Genomic DNA, 24,356 nt, shown 5'->3' with positions numbered 1-24,356 from the left:
TAAAACCAAGGTTGGGCTTTGCTGGAGGAGTTTTATTCAAGGCGAACTGTCAAGGGGGTCCCATAAATCACCCGACCGCGTAAGGAACGCAAACTCAAGGAACATAATCCCGGTATAACAGAAACTAGGGCGGCAAGAGTGGAACAAAACACCAGGCATAAGGTTGAGCCTTCCACCCTTTACAAAAATATATAGATGCATTAATTAAATAAGAGATATTGTGATATCCCAACATATCCATGTTCCGACATGGAACAAATTTCAACTTCACCTGCAACTAGCAACGCTATAAGAGGGGCTGAGCAAAAGCGGTAACATAGCCAAACAACGGTTTGCTAGGAAAGGATGGTTAGAGGCTGGCATGGCAAAATGGGAGACATGATATAGCATGTGATAGGTAGCGGAGCATGGCAATAGAGCGAACAACTAGCAAAGCAAAGATAGAAGTGATTTCGAGGGGTGGTCATCTTGCCTGCAAGGTTCTCAGAGTTGTCGAAAGCTTGATCCTTGTAAGCGTACTCGACAGGTTCCTCGTTCACGAACTCGTCTCCCGGCTCTACCCAAGACAAGAACACAAACAAACGGAACCACAATCAATCACGAGGAATGCACAAGCAACATGATGCAAAACATGTATGATATGCAAGATATGATGTGTGATGCATATGCGTGCTCCGGAAGAAAAATGATGAACAAGGCAGTAACTTGGCAAACCAATCATGCCACTGGAAAGATGACATGATTTCGGTCGAAATCGATATAAAGATCACCGGAAACGGATGCACGGTTTGCAAATGGCAAGCAAACCAAGAATGACGCGAATCTGCGATTAACAGCATGATAGCACTTAAAATGCAACAAGCAACAATGCTACAGCACCCCAACATAGAAACAAAGCATATGGCAGTAATCTGCAGGAGATGCTTGACAAAAGATGAACACTGAGCTACGGCTAGGTCACAACATATCAAGCTCAAACAAGCATGGCAAAAGTGCAAAAGATAACAGGATCACAGACTTACTGAAAAACTGGACATGGCAGAAAACAGCATCAGGTAGCAATGTTCAGAGCACGAAACCGAGATGCTACAGGAAATTAACATAGCAAAACAAGGCATGGAAGTGTTCTACTAAATGCATATGAAAAAAGTCCCTTACTGACCATAAGCCAAAAAGGACCAGAAGATATGATGGCAAGCAGAAAACAGAGCATGGCAGAAACAATAATATGTAGGCCTCTTTGTGAGCTTGATGCTCTCACTATAGAGCAACGCATGACAAACCAAGCACACCTACAGCAAGACGGCGTGCTTGTGAAGCTATTCATGGCAATAACAAAAGCATAGAATGTATGGATCAACTACAATAAGCTTGGCAAAATTGCATATCATGTTAATAATCTGCCAGAAATATTTTATAGCAAAAGTAGAGCAATATTGAGTCATGCTATGGTACTCCATAATTGCAAGCAAGGGCAGGAATGGATTAACTACAACTATAGCTACAAAACATCCTTACTGAACATCTCCAAAATATGCACGGATCTCTCTGTAGCATCAAGTTTACATGGCAACAAAATAACAGCAGACAAGGACTTGGAGAAATCACTGTCCCAGAAATCAGAAATATTACGGGGCCTACTTTGCATGCTTGTGCTAGTCACCACAGAGATCACAAAAATGCATGGACTACACCACTGCAAAGATGGCATGGCATACTTCAAAACACATGTATAGCTCATGCTCATAAGATGCACACATTAAATGATACAAAAATGACAAATCTCCAAGTTCTGATAAGAACCAGCAGATAACAGCAACTAGCCCTCTTCCAACAGAGATTTGGGCATCAAGATGACCTTTAATGAGCATGGTGCAATTGAACAAAATGTAGAGCATCACGAGACGAACAATTTGACATATTACACGCGCGAATCGGACCTACATGCAAGGAGTTACGATGCAATGAACAGGGGCACTTGCTGTGAAATCAAAAGGACTTAGAAATATCTAGGGTTCGGGAAAAGTTAACTGTACAGTGCCTTGTCGATCGGATCTGGCCGGACTCGTCGAGGTCCTGCCCGCCGGCGAGGAGAGGAGGAGGAGACGGCGGCGGGGCAGCGCCGTGGAGAGGAGGAGGAGGCCGGAGAGGTGGAGGGCGGCGCGGTCGGCGGCGGACGGGGCACGGCGACGGCAGCGGGCACTGGTGCGGTGGTGCGGCGAGGGCGACGGGGCCGGCCGGCGAGCACGGCGGCGGAGAGCGCGGCGGCGCCGGTGGCGGCGACCGGAGGCGCGCGGCCTCGGGCGCGAGGAGGAGGGCGGCGGCGGGCGCGCGGGCCAGCTGCGGGCCGGGCGGGCCGCGGCGTACGGCGCGGGCGACGGCGACACGTGGCGGCGGCGGACTCGCGGGAATTTTGTCCGGCACCGGGCAGACGTGTCCGGCGCGCGGAGGGACGAAGCTAGGGTTTGGACTGAGAATGGTATTTGGGATGCCCACATATTTATAGGTAGAGGGAGCTAGGAGCCTCCAAATGAGGTGCGGTTTTCGCCCACACGATCGTGATCGAACAACCTAGAGCATGGAAGGGAGTTTGGTGGGTTTTGGGCTGGTTTTAGAGGGGGGTTTTGCTGGACACACAAATGGACTTTGCGGATGCCCGGTTAACCGTTGGAGTATCAAACGACCTCCAAATGGGACGAAACTTGACCGGTGGTCTCCGGGTGGTATATTAAGGCCACTTGACAAGCCTCGGTCCATTCCGAGAATGTTTGACACCCGCACACGAAAGAAAACAAGAGGGGTGCACCGGAGAAGATAGGAGCGCCGGATTGCAAAACGGACAACGGGGAAAATGCTCGGATGCATGAGACGAACACGTATGCAAATGCAATGCGCATGATGACATGATATGAAAATGCAAGACATGACAAAATGCAAAACGAAAGACAATACCCGACCACGGAGGGAATATCGTAACACATAGCCGAAAATGGCAAGAGTCGGAGTTACAAATATGGCAAGTTACATGCGGGGTGTTACAGAAACCTATGACCCCCGAGTCTATTTTCCATCATATAAGTTTCCGATCTGTTTTATTTTGCAATCTTTACTTTCCAATCTATATCATAAAAAATACCAAAAATATTTATCTTATTATCTCTATCAGATCTCACTTTTGCAAGTGGCCGTGAAGAGATTTACAACCCCTTTATCGCGTTGGTTGCAAGGTTCTTATTTGTTTGTGTAGGTACGAGGCAACTTGCGTGTAGTCTCCTACTGGATTGATACCTTGGTTCTCAAAAACTGAGGGAAATACTTACGCTACTTTGCTGCATCACCCTTTCCTCTTCAAGGGAAAACCAACGCAGTGCTCAAGAGGTAGCAAGTATCGGGGGATATGAACCATGGAAAAGTTGGAATACAGTAGATATTACACCAATATAAATAAAGAATGAGTTCACAACAGTACCAAAAGTGGTGATTTATTTTTGTATACTAACGGAGCTTATGAGATTTTCTGTTGAGTTTTGTGTTGTGAAGTTTTCAAGTTTTGGGTAAGGATTTGATGGACTATGGAATAAGGAGTGGAAAGAGCCTAAGCTTGGGGATGCCCAAGGCACCCAAAGGTAATATTCAAGGACAACCAAGAGCCCAAGATTGGTGATGCCCCGGAAGGCATCCCTTCTTTCGTCTTCGTCTATCGACAACTTTACTTGAGGCTATATTTTTATTCACCACATGATATGTGTTTTGCTTGGAGCGTCTTGTTTGATATGAGTCTTTACTTTTTAGTTTGCCACAATCATCCTTGATGTACACACCTTTTGATAGGGACACGCATGAATCATGATTTATTAGAATACTCGGTGTGCTTCACTTATATCTTTTGAGCTAGGCAATTTTGTTCTAGTGCTTCACTTATATCTTTTTAGAGCACGGTGGTGGCTTTATTTTATAGAAATTGTTGAACTCTCATGCTTCACTTATATTATTTTGAGAGTCTTTTTAATGGTAATTTGCTTTGGTTATAAATTTAGTCCTAATATGATAGACATCCAAGAGGGATATAATAAAAACTTTCATATAAAGTGCATTGAATACTATGAGAAGTTTGATTCCTTATGATTGTTTTGAGATATAAAGATGGTGATATTAGAGTCATGCTAGTGAGTACTTGTGGATTGGAGAAATACTTGTTTTAAAGTTTGTGATTCTCGTAGCATGCACGTATGGTGAATCGTTATGTAACGAAGTTGGAGCATGATTTATTTTTTGATTGCCTTCCTTATGAGTGGCGGTCGGGGACGAGCGATGGTCTTTTCCTACCAATCAATCCCCCTAGGAGCATGCGCATAGTACTTTGTTTCGATGACTAATAGATTTTTGCAATAAGTATGTGACTTCTTTATGACTAATGTTGAGTCCATGGATTATACGCACTCTCACCCATCCACCATTGCTAGCCTCTCTAGTGCCGCGCAACCCTCGCCGGTACCATACACCCACCATATACCTTCCTCAAAACAGCCACCATGCCTACCTATTATGGCATTTCCATGGCCATTCCGAGATATATAACCATGCAACTTTCCACCGTTCCATTTTATTATGAAACGTTCCATCATTGTCATATTGCTCTGCATGATCATGTAATTGACATCGTATTTGTGGAAAAGCCACCTTTCATAATTCTTTCATACATGTCACTCTTGAGTCATTGCACATCCCGGTACACCATCGGAGGCATTCATATAGAGTCATATTTTGTTCTAAGTATCGAGTTGTAATTTTTGAGTTGTAAGTAGTGATGATCTTAATTATTAGAGCATTGTCCCATGTGAGGAAAAAATAAAAGGAGGCCAAAGAAGCCAAACAAAAAAAGAGAGAAAAGAGAGAAGGGGCAATGTTACCATCCTTTTTCCACACTTGTGCTTCAAAGTAGCACCATGATCTTCATGATAGAGAGTCTCCTATGTTATAACTTTCATATACTAGTGGGAATTTTTCATTATAGAACTTGGCTTGTATATTTCAACGATGAGCTTCCTCAAATTTCCCTAGGTCTTCATGAGCAAGCAAGTTGGATGCACACCCACTTAGTTTCTTTTGAGATTTCATAAACTTATAGCTCTAGTGCATCCGTTGCATGGCAATCCCTACTCACTCATATTGATATCTATTGATGGGCATCTCCATAGCCCGTTGATACGCCTAGTTGATGTGAGACTATCTCCTTCTTTTTGTCTTCTCCACAACCACCATATTTCATTCCACCTATAGTGATATGTTCATGGCTCACGCTCATGTATTGCATGAAAGTTGAAAAGGTTTGAGAACATCAAAAGTATGAAATAATTGCTTGGCTTGTCATCGGGGTTGTGCATGATTAGAATATTTTGTGTGATGAAGATGGAGCATAGCCAGACTATATGATTTTCTAAGGATAAGCTTCCTTTGGTCATGTTATTTTGAGAAGACATAATTGCCTTGTTAGTATGCTTGAAGTATTATTGTTTCTATATCAATATTAAACTTTTGTTTTGAATCTTATGGATCTGAACATTCATGCCACACTAAAGAAAAATTACATGGATAAATATGTTAGGTAGCATTCCACATCAAAAATTATGTTTTTTATCATTTACCTACTCGAGGACGAGCAGGAATTAAGCTTGGGGATGCTTGATACGCCTCCAACGTATCTATAATTTTTTATTGTTCCATGCTATTATATTATCTGTTTTTGATGTTTTATATGCACCAATATGTTATTTTATATTATTTTTGGGACTAACCTATTACTTTTTGATGTTTTATATGCACCAATATGTTATTTTATATTATTTTTGGGTCCAACAATGTCCAGTGCTAGTTTCTGTTTTTTCCTTGTTTTTGAGCTTCACAGAAAAGGAATACCAAACGGAGTAGCGATGATTTTTCTTGGACCAGAAGACACCCAGGAGACTTGGAGTGCAAGTCAGAAGAGCCACGAGGCGGCCACAAGGGTGGAGGGCACGCCCAGGGGGGTAGGGCGCGCCCCCTACCTTGTGGGCCCCTCGGTGGCCCCCTGACCTAGATCTTCCTCCTATATATTCACATATATTCCCAAACCACCAGAAGTATCCACGAAAACACTTTTCCACCGCCGCAACCTTCTGTTCCCGTGAGATCCCATCTTGGGGCCTTTTCTGGCATCCTGCCGGAGGGTTATTCGATCACGGAGGGCTTCTACATCAACTCTATTGCCCTTTCGATGAAGCGTGAGTAGTTGACCTTAGACCTACGGGTCCATAGCTAGTAGCTAGATGGCTTCTTCTCTCTCTTTGATTCTCGATACCATATTCTCCTCGATGTTCTTGGAGATCTATCCGATGTAATCTTCTTTTGCGGTGTGTTTGTCGAGATCCGGTGAATTGTGGATTTATGATCAACTTATCTATGAATATTATTTGAATCTTCTCTGAAGTCTTTTATGCATTATTTGATATCTTTGTAATTCTCTTTGAACTATCGGTTTGGTTTGGCCAACTAGATTGGTTTTTCTTGCAACGGGAGAAGTGCTTAGCTTTGGGTTCAATCTTGCGGTGTCCTTTCCCAGTGACAGTAGGAGCTGCAAGGCACGTATTGTATTGTTGCCATCGAGGATAAAAAGATGGGGTTTATATCATATTGCTTGAGTTTATTCCTCTACGTCATGTCATCTTACTTAATGTGTTACTCTGTTCTACATGAACTTAATACTCTAGATGCAAGCAGGAGTCGGTCGATGTGTGGAGTAATAGTAGTAGATGCAGAATCATTTCGGTCTTGACACGGACATGATGCCTATATTTCATAATCATTGCCTTAGATATCGTCATAACTTTGTGCTTTTCTATCAATTGCTCGACAGTAATTTATTCACCCACCGTATTATTTGCTATCTTGAGAGAAGCCTCTAGTGAAACCTATGGCCCCGGGGTCTATTTTCCATCATATAAGTTTCCAATCTACTATTTTGCAATCTTTTACTTTCCAATCTATAAACCAAAAAAACCCAAAATACTTTATCGTTTGTTTAGTTTCATCTATCTCTATCAGATCTCACTTTTGCAAGTGACCGTGAAGGGATTGACAACCCCTTTATCGCGTTGGGTGCAAGTTGTTTGATTGTTTGAGCAGGTATTGGTGATTTGTGTTGTCTCCTACTGGATTGATACCTTGGTTCTCTAACTGAGGGAAATACTTATCTCTACTTTGCTGCATCACCCTTTCCTCTTTAAGGGAAAAACCAGCGCAAGCTCAAGAAGTAGCATGCCCTTCCTTGGACAAGTCTACCACTTATGATTAACCCCTCTCGCAAGCATCCGCAACTACGAAAGAAGAATTAAGATAAATCTAACCATAGCATGAAACATATGGATCCAAATCAACCCCTTACGAAGCAACGCATAGACTAGGGTTTAAGCTTCTGTCACTCTAGCAACCCATCATCTACTTATTACTTCCCAATGCCTTCCCCTAGGCCCAAATCATGGTGAAGTTTCATGTAGTCGACGTTCACATAACACCACAAGAGGACAGACAACATACATCTCATCAAAATATCAAACGAATACCAAATTCACATGATTACTTATAACAAGACTTCTCCCATGTCCTCAGGAACAAATGTAACTACTCACAAAGCATATTCATGTTCATAATCAGGGGAGTATTAATTATCATTAAGGATCTGAACATATGATCTTTCACTGAATAAACCAACTAGCATCAACTATAAGGAGTAATCAACACTACTAGCAACCCACAGGTACCAATCTGAGGTTTTTGAGACAGAGATCGGATACAAGAGATGAACTAGGGTTTGAGAGGAGATGGTGCTGGTGAAGATGTTGATGAGATTGACCCCCTCTCGATGAGAGGATCATTGGTGATGATGATGGATTCGATTTCCCCCTCCCGGAGGGAAGTTTCCCCGGCAGAACAGCTCCACCGGAGCCCTAGATTGGTTCTGCCCAGGTTCCGCCTCGATACGGCAGCGCTTCATCCCGAAAACTTCCTTCTGATTTTTTTCCAGGTCAAAACACACCATATAGCAGAAGATGGGCATCGGGGTCTGCCAGGTGGCCCATAAGGCAGGGGGCGCGCCCCCCACCCTTGTGGATGGCTGGTGGCCCCCCTCTGGTGCTTTCTTCGCCCATTATTTTTATATATTCCAAAATAATTCTCCGTGAAGTTTCAGGACTTTTGGAGTTGTGCAGAATAGGTTTCTAATATTTTCTCCTTTTCCAGTCCAGAATTCCAGCCGCCAGCATTCTCTCTCTTCATGTAAACCTTACGAAATAAGAGAGAAAAGACATAAGTATTGTGATATAATGTGTAATAACAGCCCATAATGCAATAAATATAGATATAAAAGCATGATGCAAAATGGACGTATCATGCCTTTGCCATGCATTTGTGACCCATGCTTTGCACTACACATGATCATTGATTCTAGTACTTGTATGTGTATTTGTAAGCTTGGTGGAGATATCACTTGTTACTGCCATGTTTGCTTTGTGCTCCATGCCTATGATGATACTTTGATCTTGCTTTGTGTTCATACTTGCGATATGTCAAGTGCATTGGCTATGCCTATTATTTGCTCACATGACATGATTGCCATGATTTCCTCTAGTGTGTTGGATCTTCGCTCCACTAGTTTGCACGACTTGATTACTATGATTGCTTTGTGTATTGCATCACCGACGATTCATACTTGTTCATTTCATGTGGTTGATAGCCACTATTGCCATGCTTTGCACATGATTGCTATTGCCTCTTGTCACATATCTCCATATGTTGCCTCTCTCATGCTAGATGATTTGCCATGTATTGTTTGCAACAATGATTATAGTCTTGCTAATGAGATTGCTCCCATAGCATTCTCGCATATATTTGGATATTTTGACATTTTCTTGTGAAGCGTGTTTGTCTTACTTCTTTGCACCGTATACCTAGTGCCACGAATATCGTCATTGTTGCATCATATTATTCATGCACTTGTGCCTCTCATGGTTATGTGCAAGAGAAGAGAACCATCATGATGGATGATGTGTTTATCTACCATGCACATACGTTATTTGCTTTCTTTTGTGCATGTGTAGGATACTTGGACCTTGTGTCAACTTCCACTTCACGTGAGTTGACCATTCGAGCTCTTGAGAGCGAACCACCTTCTATCACAACGATTCTACATCGCACTTGCTTGTACTTCGGCATTGTGAAGGATGCACAAGGACACGCCTTCAAGGTGACATACTTCTTGAGCATGGATATTACGGATCATACTACTTGTGTTGCTTGCACCATGATACTTATTGGCCATCTTGGACTACTTGATTGCGCACATATTAGAGATCTTGTGTCGACTTGTCATTTTCACCGTTCCATGCCTCATGACATATATACATTGTGTGTTGCGTCCAACATGCGGATTATTTGCTCCTATCATATGCTTGGTTGCAACAATGTCATTTCTTCACATATGCCATGTCCCATTGCTTGTCACATGATTGGCTTGATTGCCTTACACATGATGACAATTGCTCTTTCTATTGTGTTGAGTGCCACACTATTTTCATTACACCATATGCACGTTATGCTTGGATTGTCTTGCACTTGACCCGTGTGTTTCGACACTTCATTTATATTGGTATTGTGAATGATTCTTATGCCTACCATCGACCATTTGTCGAGCGCTTTATGCATGCTTGCTATGAACTTGAGGTAGATGCTTATTCTCTTATCACACATATTTGCATCACTACCTCACATTTACATGCTTGTTTCCATGATGACCTTGATTATGCTCAATTCGTATGCTTACATGCCATGTCACAATCTTTTGTCCCGCCATATGCTATGCTTGATGACGACACTTGTTGGGTGAATCACCTCTTGAATGCTTGGTTTTGCACTAACGCTAACCATGTTTGTTTTTCCAGTTGTTTGTTGTCCTTACTCCTTTTTAAGGAATCACAAGATGGTGCGACATTGGAGAGTGCCCCTTACGAGCTTGAAGATGATGAACACTTGGTGATCGTCCATTTTCTACACAGTGAAGCCATCTCTTTCCCATGGTGATTTGGTTTTCGATCCGAGGTCGGATCTTTCGCGGGGGAAGATGATGCGGAGCATCTTACGGACATCACCATGTCAAGAGTCCATTTGCCAAGTGGCACGGGTGACGTCTACTTCACATACATAAAGGTGAATCATCTCCTTTACACGTGTTCACTTGACCCCTTGGTATACTACTTGATATTCATCTCGTGTGCATGCATAGGTATTGTCGGAGCTTCACGGACGACCACAGGAGTGCAAGCGCCAAAGAACACCTATGTGACGCCCGGATAATTAAGCTACAGTGAACCTATGGTAATGATGCCACGTCACCTCGATTATAGTTGCTAATCTCGAGTTAGTTCGAAACCGATTCAAATTCAAATTCAAAATCAGGCAAACAATAAAAGTTTTCAAATATTAAAACTAAAATGAGCGGAGTAAACCAAATACTGCATAGGTAATTGTGGTGAAGAAGCAACATTTTTATAAAGTGTTTAAATGCTCTAATATAAATAAAATGGTAGCAAACATAATTATTTAAATGCCTTTACTAATTAATAAAATATCAAACTAAAATATTTGGGGACTAGACTTCTAGTGGCAGTGCAGCTTATTGCATAGTATTTATGTGTTAAGGCTCCACTTTTTACAAAATTCATTTGGATCAAGTTTTAAATGGAAAACAACAGCTAATTAAAATAAAACAGAAAAGGAAAGGTAAATAAAAAAAGCAAGAAAAGAAAACAGAACCCCCCCCCCCCCCGCGTTGGGCCAAGTGGCCCAGCTGGCCTTAGCCGCCTGAACGGGCCGGCCCACCTTCCTCCCTTAACCCCCCTCACCCCACAAACCCTAACCCCCATGACCCCACTTTCCCCTGATACCCCTCTCTCGCTCGGTTCCCTTACCCCCCCCGATCTGGATCGGGGGCAACGACCCCGCCGCCTCACCCCTACGCAACGTCGCCGGCTGGCGCCGCCCGTCTCCGCCGGCGCCTCCTCGTCGCCTCCCCACACCGCCTCCTCTACCCTCCTCCCCGACCGGCCTCCTGGCGCCTCTGCTTCCTACCAGCGCCGCCCCGCCCATGCCGCCGCCCGACGCCGCAGGACACCTCCGCCACCCGAGGACCGCTCCGCCGCCTCGACCACGCCTCCTCGCCGGACTACCTCCCTGGCGTCGCGTCGTCCTCGTCCCCCATCTCAAGCCCCGCTGCCATTGCCCTACACTACCCGGTCAGGGCCACGCCCTCTCCTCTCTCCCCTGTCCCCATACACATGCCCCGCGCTACCGCTTGCCTCCCCGCACCGCCCCGCCTTTGCTCCGCGCCTCTGCCTCCCTCCCCATGCGCCACCTGCTGCCGCCGCATGACGAGCGCGCCCGCGCGTCACACCCCCTGCTCCTGACTACGCCAACACGCGCAGAAGGGCTCGCCCCCGCGCGCCCCGCCGGCACCCCCGCGGTGCCCCACCGTCGGCGCCCGGGTCTGCCCCGTCGGGCGCCCGTAACCGCCCGCACGCTCACGGGGCTCCGCCCAAGCAACCGCGCCCGTTAGCCCGCTAAGCCCCTATGGGCCAATGACAAGGGGGTCCCAGCCCCCTGAATGTTTAAAAAAAAGATAGATAAAAAAATATTAATAATTAAATTAATTAATTAATTAACTAACTAACTAATTAACTTAATTAATCCCGCTTAGTTAAACTAATTAAGACTTAATTAACCTAAATATCTCATTAAACTAACTAATCTGTTAGTTAGGGCAATGTGTCAATGACAGATGGGACCCACACGTCAGCCTAATCCAGTCAACACCTCTGTTGACTGATGACGTCATGCTGACGTCATGCTGATGCAGTAATGCCATTTTCGGATTAAATTAATAATAATAATTTATAAATTGATTTAAATCTTTAAAAATGAATATAAAATAATCCGTAACTCGGATGGAAAAACTTTGTACATGAAAGTTGCTCAGAACGACGAGACGAATCTGAATACGTAGCTCGTACGTCCACCACACATCCCTAGCATAGCGAACATGCAACTTTCCCCCTCCGGTTCATCTGTTCGAAAATGCGAAACGCCGGGGATACTTTCCCGGATGTTTCCCCCCTTCGTCGGTATCACCTACTACCGCGTTAGGGCACACCTAGCACCGCGTATTGCCATGTTACGCTTTGTGATGCTTTGATTGCTTTGTTATTTATTGTGTTCCCCCTCCGTTACTTCTTTTCGATAGACCCCGAGACTGCCGGTGGCCCCAGTTCGACTACGGAGTTGACGACCCTTCCTTGCCAAAGCAACCAGGCAAGCCCCCCCCCCTTGATCACCAGATATCGCCTATTCTTCTCTATACTGCTTGCATTAGAGTAGTGTAGCATGTTACTGCTTTCAGTTAATCCTATACTGATGCATAGCCTGTCATTGTTGCTACAGTTGTTACCCTTACATGCTATCCTACTGCTTAGTATAGGATGGTAGTGTTCCATCAGTGGCCCTACACTCTTGTCCGTCTGCCATGCTATACTACTGGGCCGTGATCACTTCGGGAGGTGATCACGGGTATATACTATATACTTTATATACATGACACATGTGGTGACTAAAGTCGGGTCGGCTCGTTGAGTACCCGCAAGTGATTCTGATGAGGGGGCTGAAAGGACAGGTGGCTCCATCCCGGTAGAGGTGGGCCTGGGTTCCTGACGGCCCCCGACTATTACTTTATGGCGGAGCGACAAGGCAGGTTGAGACTACCTAGGAGAGAGGTGGGCCTGGCCCTGCTCGGCGTTCGCGGATACTTAACACGCTTAACGAGATCTTGGTATTTGATCTGAGTCTGGCCATTTGGTCTATACGCACTAACCAACTACGCAGGAACAGTTATGGGCACTCGACGTCGTGGTATCAGCCGAAGCTCTTCTTGACGTCAGCGACGGAGCGGCGCGCGCCGGATTGGACTGGAACGCCTGCTAGGCTAGGTCTGCTTCCGGCCGCGTACGCAACGTGCAGGTGTGCAATGGGCGATGGGCCCAGACCCTTGCGCGCATAGGATTTAGACCGGCGTGTTGACCTCTCTGTTGAGCCTAGGTGGGGCTGTGACGTGTTGATCTTCCGCGGCCGGGCATGACCCAGAAAAGTGTGTCCGGCCAAATGGGATCGAGCGTGTTGGGTTATGTGGTGCACCCCTGCAGGGAAGTTTATCTATTCGAATAGCCGTGTCCCTCGGTAAAAGGACGACCCGGAGTTGTACCTTGACCTTATGACAACTAGGACTGGATACTTAATAAAACACACCCTTCCAAGTGCCAGATACAACCCCGTGATCGCTCTCTAACAGGGCGACGAGGAGGGGATCGCCGGGTAGGATTATGCTATGCGATGCTACTTGGTGAACTTACCATCTACTCTCTTCTACATGCGACAAGATGGAGGTGGCCAGAAGCGTAGTCTTCGACAGGACTAGCTATCCCCCCTTATTCTGGCATTTTGCAGTTCAGTCCACCGATATGGTCCTTTACACATATACCCATGCATATGTAGTGTAGCTCCTTTCTTGCGAGTACTTTGGATGAGTACTCACGGTTGCTTTTCTCCCTCTTTTCCCCTTTCTATACCTGGTTGTCGCAACCAGATGCTGGAGTCCAGGAGCTAGAGATCCCGAGGATGATTCTACATGGAGTTCGGCTTCGAGGAGTAGTTAGGAGGTCCCAGGCAGGAGGCCTTGCCTTTTCGATCGTTGCTACTTTTGTGCTAGCCTTCTTAAGGCAAACTTGTTTAACTTATGTCTGTACTCAGATATTGTTGCTTCCGCTGACTCGTCTATGATCGAGCAATTGTATTCGAGCCCTCGAGGCCCTTGGCTTGTATTATGATGCTTGTATGACTTATTTATGTTGTAGAGTTGTGTTGTGATATCTTCCCGTGAGTCCCTGATCTTGATCGTACACATTTGCGTGCATGATTAGTGTACGATTGAATCGGGGGCGTCACAACCTACACCATCCGCGAGGGAAACTTGGAAGCAAAGACAGAGCTGCGGAGTCTACAGCGGCCGGACGACCGGAAGACACCGGACATCCGACACTACAGCGGCCAGACGACCGGAAGACACCGGACGTCCGACACTCTACAGCGCCCGGACGACCGAGCGCCTCCGGACGTCCAACGCGCCCACGCCCAGCCGACCAGAAGGACAGTAGCTGCCATGTCTACAGCGGTCGGACGACCGACAACCTCCGTACATCCGACGCCCACCAAAAATTTGGTGCCACCTATCCACAGCCAAAACGTCGGAAGTCCGACGCCCTCCAGACGTCCGGACCTCCGCGAGCCACCGGACGTCCGGCACTTGCGTGCACAGCCAGGCCAGAGGCCCATGTATCCCCTCCTCACTTACCCCTTCGTGGACTAGCCTATATATACTCCTCCCCCTTCCTCTAGTTAGGGTTAGCAATGTGATAGCTCATCGTAGTTGTGCTATACTCCTGCCTCTAGTCTTGAGAGAGAGACATCACTCCATTGGAGTTCAAGACCTCCTTTGAAGAAGATCCCTAGTGGATTCAAGACCCCATCTAGGGAAGGATCATCTAGATCATCAAGACCTCATCTCCTCTTGTATTTGGGATGAACTCTACCTTATATCTTTTCCTTTGTTGTTCATGTACCTTGCGGATCTCGTGTGTTTTTAGTCTAGTGGATGCGTGATTGGACTTGTTCTTAAGTGTTTTCTCTTGTGATTTCTCGCCGTTCTTCCCCGTGTTCTTCGTGTTCTTCGCGGGATTCCACTCCAATCATAAAAGATCGGCCGAAACCGGGTCTAGCCCCATATTCTTTTTACTTGCAACATTTTTTAAATATCTATGATTTCTTAAAATACATGATTTTTTTAATTTAATGAACTGCTTCAAATAGAAAAATATGATATTTGGTTGGAGCGAGCGGAAAATTAATTGAGCAAGGAGCCAAGCTGAGCTAGAGAGCTTCATGGGTCTGCTCATGTGAGCATTATAGTAGCAGCAAGTCCACTGTTTCAACGTGATAAAAGAGCTTCCAAGAGACTCACACAACGGCCATCAGCTGGCCGAAACCGCACACCTGATAGCTCCACTCGTTTCAGAACAAATATCATCTGCAAAAGCAGCCCAAAAGATATACAAATGGAAAAAGGAAACCATAAGGACATAATTAGACAAACCCAAAATGAAACAACGGACCATAATAACCAACTGAGGGAAAAAAGAGTTAATCCTGCAAGTGAAAAACATCGCAACCGACCATATTAAGAGCCTGAGATCCCTCCATTGCAATATGTACCATCCATGTTCGATCCGACAGCCCAGAATCATGTTCAGCCAGTGTAGTTTCTTTTAGGGGGGTTGTTGACCTTGTTGTCTAAGAACACGCAAAAGCTTAGCATGTCCTTGTACAAAGGAGAAGGAACGAACTCCCATAAAAAAATGAAGAAACAAACGTATTACAACTGAATCAATCATTCGTCGGAAATTACACCAAGGCTACTACAATTGCAAACCAAACTAGGCCGTAACAAACAGGCTGCAAGAATGCGTGGCCCCGGCCATATACCACATCAAATCTTAATGCTTATAACAACCCCTTCATTCAGCATTGTTTTGAAAGTATGAAGACCCGATGATGCCCAATCCGGGTTTCATGGACGCGGCCAAGATGGCGAAGGACCTGGTTAACAGTGGATGATGAATTAACAGAAGAAAATGTATTAAGCTACAGACAGAAAAGAACATATTATAATTAGCAGGTTTTTGTGTCAAACAGATATGTTTGTAGTTGATCTAACATATCCATCTTTTCAAACTATTTTTAACATATTCATGCGCATGAAGTTTGTATGAAGCGAGAAAGAAAAAGTGCATGCAACTTAAATAGATGTTTATTTCAGAGTAGAATTTTCTTTTCATCATGATCAATGACTACCGGAATTTGTCAGTGTACTTGCTGGTTATTTTTCAGGTACTTATTTGAACTATGGAAACAATAATCAGAAGAACAATTGCAGTAGCAAAACAATTCATGATTTTGATTCTTCTGTGATTATAAAGAATAAAAATAATCTATAAGGTTTCAACCCAAGTGGTTAAAGCAGCAAATACTCACGGTAAGGATAGCTTTGCCTGTGTGATCAAGTTTTAGCCCAGGCCCCTTTATATCAGCTTCCAGGAAGAAATGCTTCCCCTTCACTGCCTCAGTGGCAGCTATGTCCCTTAGTTCCTAAGCAGAAATCACGATATGATTTTCTACATGAGAAAATCAGATTAACAGCAATGCTGAGAACTTACCAAAGCTTTTTCCCATGTGTCTTCTGATAACTGCAAGAAAATTTAGAGTGGTTGAGAACTAGAAATAATTATTTATCAGCGACAAGTTGGGGTACAAAAGGGAAACCTTTTTCTTAGGACATGCAACAAGATGAGCATTAGCATCTGCATATGTAGCCACCTCGTTTATCGAAATGTTAACCTTCTCCAATGTTAGCCTCCCCCTCATGTACCTGTAGTAACAAAATGGGATATCCTATTAAAGAAAGCTAGTATTACATTTTAATCACTGTCATCTGAGATGAGGGAAAGAGAATTTGCATGTCCACTAAAGAATATTATATGTTTCCATTGGCATCTGCACTGTAGCTATTATATTTTAGCAAATTAGCCTGAAACCCTCTTTTGAGTTTTAACATGGGTCAATTTAATACTCAGACATGTCGTGACCTTGGTGACTGGATGACAACAATAAACCAAATTCCTTCCTCGGTACATGTGAGGCCTACAGGCAGCAGAAAGATTATGCTATGCAAACAAAGCAGATTTGACAGAGCAGATTCATCAACACCATCCCATGTCTTCGCTCTGCGTGAATCACACAACATTCAGCTAGCAACTTGTTATGACCAGCATATTAGGGGCTTAGCCCAGTGGGTTATGGCCCAAGTATCTTAATCATTATTAGGGGCTTAGCCCAATTATCTTATCGTATTAGGATCGTTTGCTTAGGAGTCAAGTAAACCTCTTTATATAAGGAGAGGAGATGTATCAATCTAAGGAAGCAAGAAGCAATCAATATTTGCTCGGCTTCCCTTAGGGAGCCGGGAGACCTAAACCCTAGCCGCCTCCTGCCTTCGCCGCCACTGCTCCCGTCGCAAGGACGGCGCCACGCCGCCGGCCGCCGCGCACCAGCCCTCGTCCTTCCCCCTCCTTCCCCTACAACCTACGCCCTAGATCCGGTAGGGCCCTAGCTCCTACCAATTTGGTATCTAGAGACTCGGGCTCGATCATGTCTTCGTGAACGCCAACGCCGCCGCTGCCAATCATCACCACCGCACCGATGACCACCGCCGGTTCCCCAACGCCGCCGGCCCCGGTCACCGTCACCACCGCTGGTTCCCCCACGCCGCCGGCCCCGGTCACCTCCGCTGCGCCGACAACCGCCGTTTTCACGCCGGAAGAAGTCACCAGCATCTTGCGGGATCTCGTGACGGCCGTCCAGGGCATCCACCTGTACCTGGCCGGACCGCACGCACCTCCGCCGGCTGCGACTACCGCCGCCTACGGCCACCCCGCGCTGCCGAGGCCGTCCCAGGGCATGCCTGCAATTGGCGGGCCACCGCTGCTGCCGTTCCAGGCAGGGCACCCCAGCGGGCCGCCTCCGCCGCTGCTGCACCTGCCCTGGTACTCGGTACCCGCGGCGATCGCCGGGGCCCATCCGTCGCTCCAGCCACCGCCCGCCCCAGTGCCGTCCTGGCCGCAGTGGCCCGCGCCGGTTCTCTCGGCGCCTCCCGCGCCCGCCCCAGCCGCGCAGTGGCCGCACTGGCCCGCGCCGCCCCCAGCCGCGCCAACCGCGCCGCCCGCGCCGGTCCAGCTCCCACCGGCGGCACCCAGCTCCGGACTGGGCCAGTCCACACCGGGAGGCCTCCCGATCCAGCAGGTCCAGTTTCCGCCGTCACCGTCCCCGATCCCGGCCTGGCTAACCGGGACGTCGCCACCGCCAGTTTACACGGAGGCTAGGGACCCACCGGTACCCACGCTGCAGTCTGGGGCCTCGTCCGGCTCCGCGGGGGCCTATGATGGCCTCCCCACCGTTGACCGGGCGCCGTCATCACCACTGCTCCGCACCGCCGAGCCGGTCGGCCATGGCGCGCCGACCCAGACGCCACCACGGTTCGCCAAGATCGACTTCGCCACTTATGACGGCACGGAGGACCCGCTTAACTGGCTCAACCAGTGTGAGCAGTTTTTCCGTGGCCAGTGCATGCTCGCGTCGGAGTGCACTTGGCTGGCATCCTACCACCTCCGCGGTGCAGCCCAGACCTGGTACTACGCCCTCGAGCAGGACGAGGGCAGCATGCCCCCTTGGGAGCGCTTCCGTGAGCTCTGCCTCCTTCGTTTTGGGCCCCCGATCCGCGGGAGCCGCCTGGTGGAGCTAGGCTGCCTTCCCTTCACCTCCACGGTTCAGGACTTCGCCGACCGTTTCCAGACCCTGGCATGCCACGCGTCGGGCGTGACGGCGCAGCAGCGGGCCGACCTCTTTGTCGGTGGACTTCCGGATCACATCCGCGTGGACGTGGAGCTTCGGGGACCCCAGGATCTCCAGACGGCCATGTACTACCCCTGCGCGTTCGAGCGTCGCGCGGTGGCCGTCCAGCAGGAATCACCGTCCCGGGCCGCTGGGTCGCTACCCTGGCCAGATCCCGCGCAGGGTCAGCCTGCTCAGGCTTCCGCGGCACCTCCCACCGCGACCGCGGCGCGCCCGTTCCGCCGGCTCACCTCGGCTGAGCTACTCGAGCGTCGCCGCCAAGGGTTGTGCTTCAACTGCGACGAGCCCTACACGCCCAGCCACGCCTGCCCGCGACTCTTCTACCTGGAGGTTGCAGACTACATTCCGGAGGACGCTGTCGCTGCCGACCTTGCCGCCCCAACTGTCGCAAAGGTGTTTGACGCTGGTTGATCACCTCGAGGAGTTCAGCAAGCGCTTCCCCACCTTACAGCTCGAGGACGAGCTGTTTGTGCAGGCGGGGAGAAGTGTTATGACCAGCATATTAGGGGCTTAGCCCAGTGGGTTATGGCCCAAGTATCTTAATCATTATTAGGGGCTTAGCCCAATTATCTTATCGTATTAGGATCGTTTGCTTAGGAGTCAAGTAAACCTCTCTATATAAGGAGAGGAGATGTGTCAATCTAAGGAAGCAAGAAGCAATCAATATTTGCTCGGCTTCCCTTAGGGAGCCGGGAGACCTAAACCCTAGCCGCCTCCTGCCTTCGCCGCCGCTGCTCCCGTCGCAAGGACGGCGCCACGCGGCCGGCCGTCGCACACCAGCCCTCGTCCTTCCCCCTCCTTCCCCTACAACCTACGCCCTAGATCCGGTAGGGCCCTAGCTCCTACCACAACTCTTAGTATTTGTACAGAAAGGAAAAGGAGAACCATGCACACATCAGTATGCAGCGTGGTGCTGAAAGAAGTAGCACTTGCATGTATATATCAGAAGCTCTCTTGCAGACAGATTACAAGTATGAAAGAGCCTCTTAACCAGAAGCAGATAATCAGAAGTGGATGCTGCGGTTATATGCAGCAGTGATAATGAACTGAAGCTACAAGTGCAACTGAGGACTCACGATGATAATGAATCAAGCTCCTCAGTGGATATATACCAACGAGGTGCTGAACCTTTCCCCTTCTTCGCAGCAACAAAAGAAGCATTAGTTCAAAGAAAAAGAAAAACTCCTGCTGAAACAATTGTAGCTAAGATCAGTGAATGGTGCAACACATAAATAAATATTTACTTTGGGAGCTGCAACTGGCTCTTCCTTAATCTTAAAATCAGAGTCCAGACATTCTGGAACAGCTGTGTTAAAATTAAAGCACTCGGGCAACATCCTGTAACGTAAACAGCATGATTCTTGTCATCAAATGAAGGTAAAGACAACAGATATAGGTAATAGCATCAAGTAATCTGACAAGCTTTGTTCCAGAGGAGTAGCAACGATATCCTCACGCATCCCAGGTGGCATGTTTGCAAGCATATGCTGCAACTTCTGCTGTTGCTTCAAGGACTTCTCCACTAGTTTCTGCATCAGCATTTGAGGAAGCCACAATGAGAAGTAGCAATGTCTTTCGACAACATATTGAACAAAATTAGGTTCAGGGAAGCTCGGGGCAAGCAAAAAATTAGCCCTCAATAAATAAAATATCAGCCATGCGCTTGTAGCACCTGCCTATGTACTGGGCTCATTGGTCATGGGTCGTCATCCAGTCCATCACCTGTCTGATGCCCAGCCAGAACCACACCCACTCTTCCCGGTGGTCAAGTGTGCAAGTGTTCGATGGGACGTTTGATGTGTTAGGCAACAAGGGAGGCAATGCAGTTGCTAACTGCCAGGTATTCGGGGAGGTTTCTCTAAAGAATGCTGTGTGGGATTGGGAAACTCCACGAGATTTTGGGACACATCATGCTTATCAACAGCAATCCATGTCATGTGAGATGAGCATGGGCGGTACAAGAGTGGAGCCACTCGCCAAGAATTCTGACAGTGTGACGTATGATGTGAGTTGAGCGCGGGTGGTTCGAAGGTGGAGCCACGATGGCCTGCCACAATAACGGTGATCCCAAGAGAATGTCAGATATAGCAGTTGTTCAGGGAAATACTGTCTTGGGGGCTTTAGTCTGGTGTCATGTGTTTGTTTACCGAAAAAGGCTTTCGCCCCGCTTTATATATAAAGCAAACCGCCCGAGCCAAACATCCAACAATGTTCACACACACAAAGACACACTCAAAGTCACACACACACAGATAAGGTAGCAGTAGGGTTAATGCTGAGGGCACAGCTCAACAAGCCCTAAGAACAAAAGGACACACACAAAGACTGCCACAAACGAAGCATGCCTAATCAGGCTCCGGCGGCGGTGGCGGAAGCGGGGGCGCCATGCGGAAGGCCATCGATCGAAGGTCGGTGAGGAGGGTGTTGATGACGCTCCGGTCCTGGGGGCGGCTAAGCGGCCGCCAGAGCTGCAAATAGCCACACATTTTGAAGATCGCGTCAGTCGCACGTCGCAGAGGCACTTTCTGAATAACAAGCTTGTTGCGAATATTCCAAAGCGTCCACGCGAGGATCCCAATGCACAGCCATCTAATATGGCGGTAACGCGGGGAGGAGGCATGGATCTCCGCGAGTAAGTCGGGGAAGTTGGTATTGCACCATTGTCCGCCGACCGTTTCACGGAAGCACGACCACAGGAACTGGGCCGTGGAGCAGTTGAAGAAAATGTGGTTCGAATCCTCAACCGTGGCGCACAGGGGACACATCCCGTCCCCAGGGCCATTGCGCTTGCGGACTTCAACCCCAGAGGGGAGACGTCCCCGGATCCACTGCCAGAGGAATATCCGGATCTTCAGGGGGAGGCGAATGTCCCGGATCAAGCTAAAGGGCTCATGGGCCAGCGAGAGGGCGATGGCAGCGTACAGAGACTTCGTGGAGAAGCATCCCGAGGGCTCCAGGCGCCACGTCATGGAGTCAGCGGCGCCCTCTACATCCATCGGCAAGAGAGCGATGTCATGTAGAAGGGCGTCCCACGCGTCAACCTCCTGGGGGCCAAAGGGGCGCCGAAAGGCAAGACGCCCTAAGTCAATAAGGGCCCTCTCGACGGAAATCCGGGGGTCAGCCACAATGGCAAATAAGCCCGGGAAGCAGGCAGCCAGAGGGGAATCCCCAAGCCAGCGGTCGAACCAAAACAGGGTCGATGACCCGGAACCCACAGAGATGGACGTGCCAAAGTACCACATGAGTGGATATATAGGAAAGGAATCCAAATCTGCCGAATCGCTCATGTTATGATCTTCTACATCCTAGGTCTCTGCGTTCCGTCATCTGGCTTATGTTCTTCATGTAGACGGAGCACGGGAAGAAGCTGAATCACAGCTTGCCAAAACTGGGATCCCCCAGAGCGCTGGCAGAAAGCTAGAGGTTGGCCCCGGAGATACTTATTCTGGATGATGGTAAGCCAGAGGCCGCCCTCCCCGTTGGCGATACGCCATAGCCATCCGGTCAGGAGAGCAATGTTCATGCGACGGGAAGACAAGATCCCCAGACCTCCTTGGTCCTTGGGTTTGCAAATGTCAGGCCAGCTCACCATATGGTATTTTTGCTTGTCCCCCTCGCCAGCCCAGAAGAACCTGGACTGATATTTGGCCACCTCCTGGTGAAGCGTCTCATGGAGGCTATAGAAGCTCATGAGGAACCAGAGGAGGCTAGCCAGCGAGGAGTTGATGAGGATTACCCTCGCCGCCTTCGAGAGCCATCGGCCCTTCCAGGGCTCGACCCGGTGTTGCATTCGGGTCACGGAAGGGCGGAGGTCCGCTACGGTGAGGCGCGAGTCACTAATGGGGATCCCCAGATAAGTCATGGGGAAAGAACCCAAGCGGCAGTTAAGCCGGTCCACAATGCCCCGGGCCTCCTCCGGGGGGAATCCCAGAACCATCACTTCGCTTTTATCGAAGTTGATGGTAAGACCGGACATCTGTTGGAAGCATAGGAGGAGAAACTTCAGGTTGGCAATATCGGACGCGGAGCCCTCAACCATTATTATGGTGTCGTCGGCATATTGGAGGAGGGAGACCCCACCCGCGTCCTACTAGGTGTGGGACCACGCCGTGAATGTGACCGGCCGATTTGGCCTTGTCAAGAATGGCCGCAAGGGCGTCAACCACCATGTTGAACAGGAACGGTGAGGAAGGGTCGCCTTGGCGAACCCCACATAGCGTGGGGAAGAAGGGGCCAATCTCACCATTAATGTTAATAGCGGTCCGACCGCAGGAGACAAGCTGCAAAACTCTGGTCACCCAACGGTCATCAAAGCCCTTGCGGAGTAATACTTCCCAAAGGAAGGGCCGATGAACAGTGTCATAGGCTTTATGGAAGTCGAGCTTCAGGAAGACCGCCAGTTGGTGCTTGGAGCGGACTTCATGAAGGACCTCGTGGAAGACCAACACCCCATCCAGGATAAAACGGCCCTGAATGAAAGCCGACTGATTGGGGTGAGTGATCGAGTTGGCTACCAGGGTCACCCTATTGGCGTACCCTTTGGCCAGGATCCGGAATATCACATTGATCACAGTGATAGGTCGGAATTGGCGGATGTCCGTCGCGCCCGGAACTTTGGGGATAAGAGTGACGACCCCATAGTTCAGGCGCCCAAGATCCATGGTCCCCAAGAAAAACTCGTCGAAGAGAGCCATGGCCTCAGGTTTGATGGTCTGCCAGAATGCTTTAAAAAAGGACACTGGCAGTCCACCCGGCCCCGGCGCCGAGGAGGCGTTCATGCCCTTAATCACCGCGAGGACCTCCTCCTCGGAGAACGGGGCAACTAAGGCGGCATTGTCCGCATCAGACACAAGCTGGGTGCCCGACCAGATGTCGGTTGCCAGAGCGACCCCACCCCGAAGGGTGGGTGAGAAAAGGGCTTTGTAGAAGCCATCTACATGTGCCCGGATGTCCGAGGGGCGGACGAGCTGGGAATCACCATCCCACAAACAGTGGATGGAGTTCCGACGTCGCCGCCCATTCGCGATCGCCTGGAAGTATGCCGTATTAGCGTCGCCCGCAGCACCCATCGTTGGGTACCGCGGAGCCTCCAGTATGCTTCTTCATCCGTATAGATGGTGGCGAGCTGATCCTCAAGATCATATCGCAACATCCACTCATCCGAGGAGATCCCGGAAGTGTCCGCGCGGGAGTCCAAGGCCTGGATGGCAGATAGGAGGGCTTTTTTGCGTTCGCGGAGGTCCCTGCCAAGGTTAGCGCCCCACCCCTTCATAAATTGGCGGCCGAGCTTGGCGCAAAACTGCCAAGAGTCCACAGCCGACATGGACCGGTGGGGGGAGGAGCGCGCAGAGGTCCACTTGGCCGCGACCGCCTCCCTGAAGCCCGCTTGGTTGAGCCAGAAGAGCTCGAACCTAAAGCGAGGCGGGGTGGGAGGGCGTTCGTCGGCGGTGGAGAGGAGGAGAGGGACGTGGTCCGACCCAATCCGGGTAATCGCACGGAGCGAAGCCAAGGGGCATCTAAGTTCCCATTCCGGGGAGACTAGGACGCGGTCCAGGACGGACCGCGTCGGGTCGGCTTGGCGGTTAGTCCAGGTAAATCTGGAACCCGTCCGCTCAAGCTCGCGTAGGCCGAGATCCGCGATGCAGTCGTTGAACATCTGCATCCTAGGGCGGTTGATTCGGTCGTTATTCTTCTCATCGGGAGAG

Source organism: Triticum aestivum, chromosome 2D (genome assembly GCF_018294505.1).
Source record: "Triticum aestivum cultivar Chinese Spring chromosome 2D, IWGSC CS RefSeq v2.1, whole genome shotgun sequence".
In the NCBI taxonomy this organism is placed as follows: Eukaryota; Viridiplantae; Streptophyta; class Magnoliopsida; order Poales; family Poaceae; genus Triticum; species Triticum aestivum.
This window is presented reverse-complemented; position numbering follows the sequence as displayed.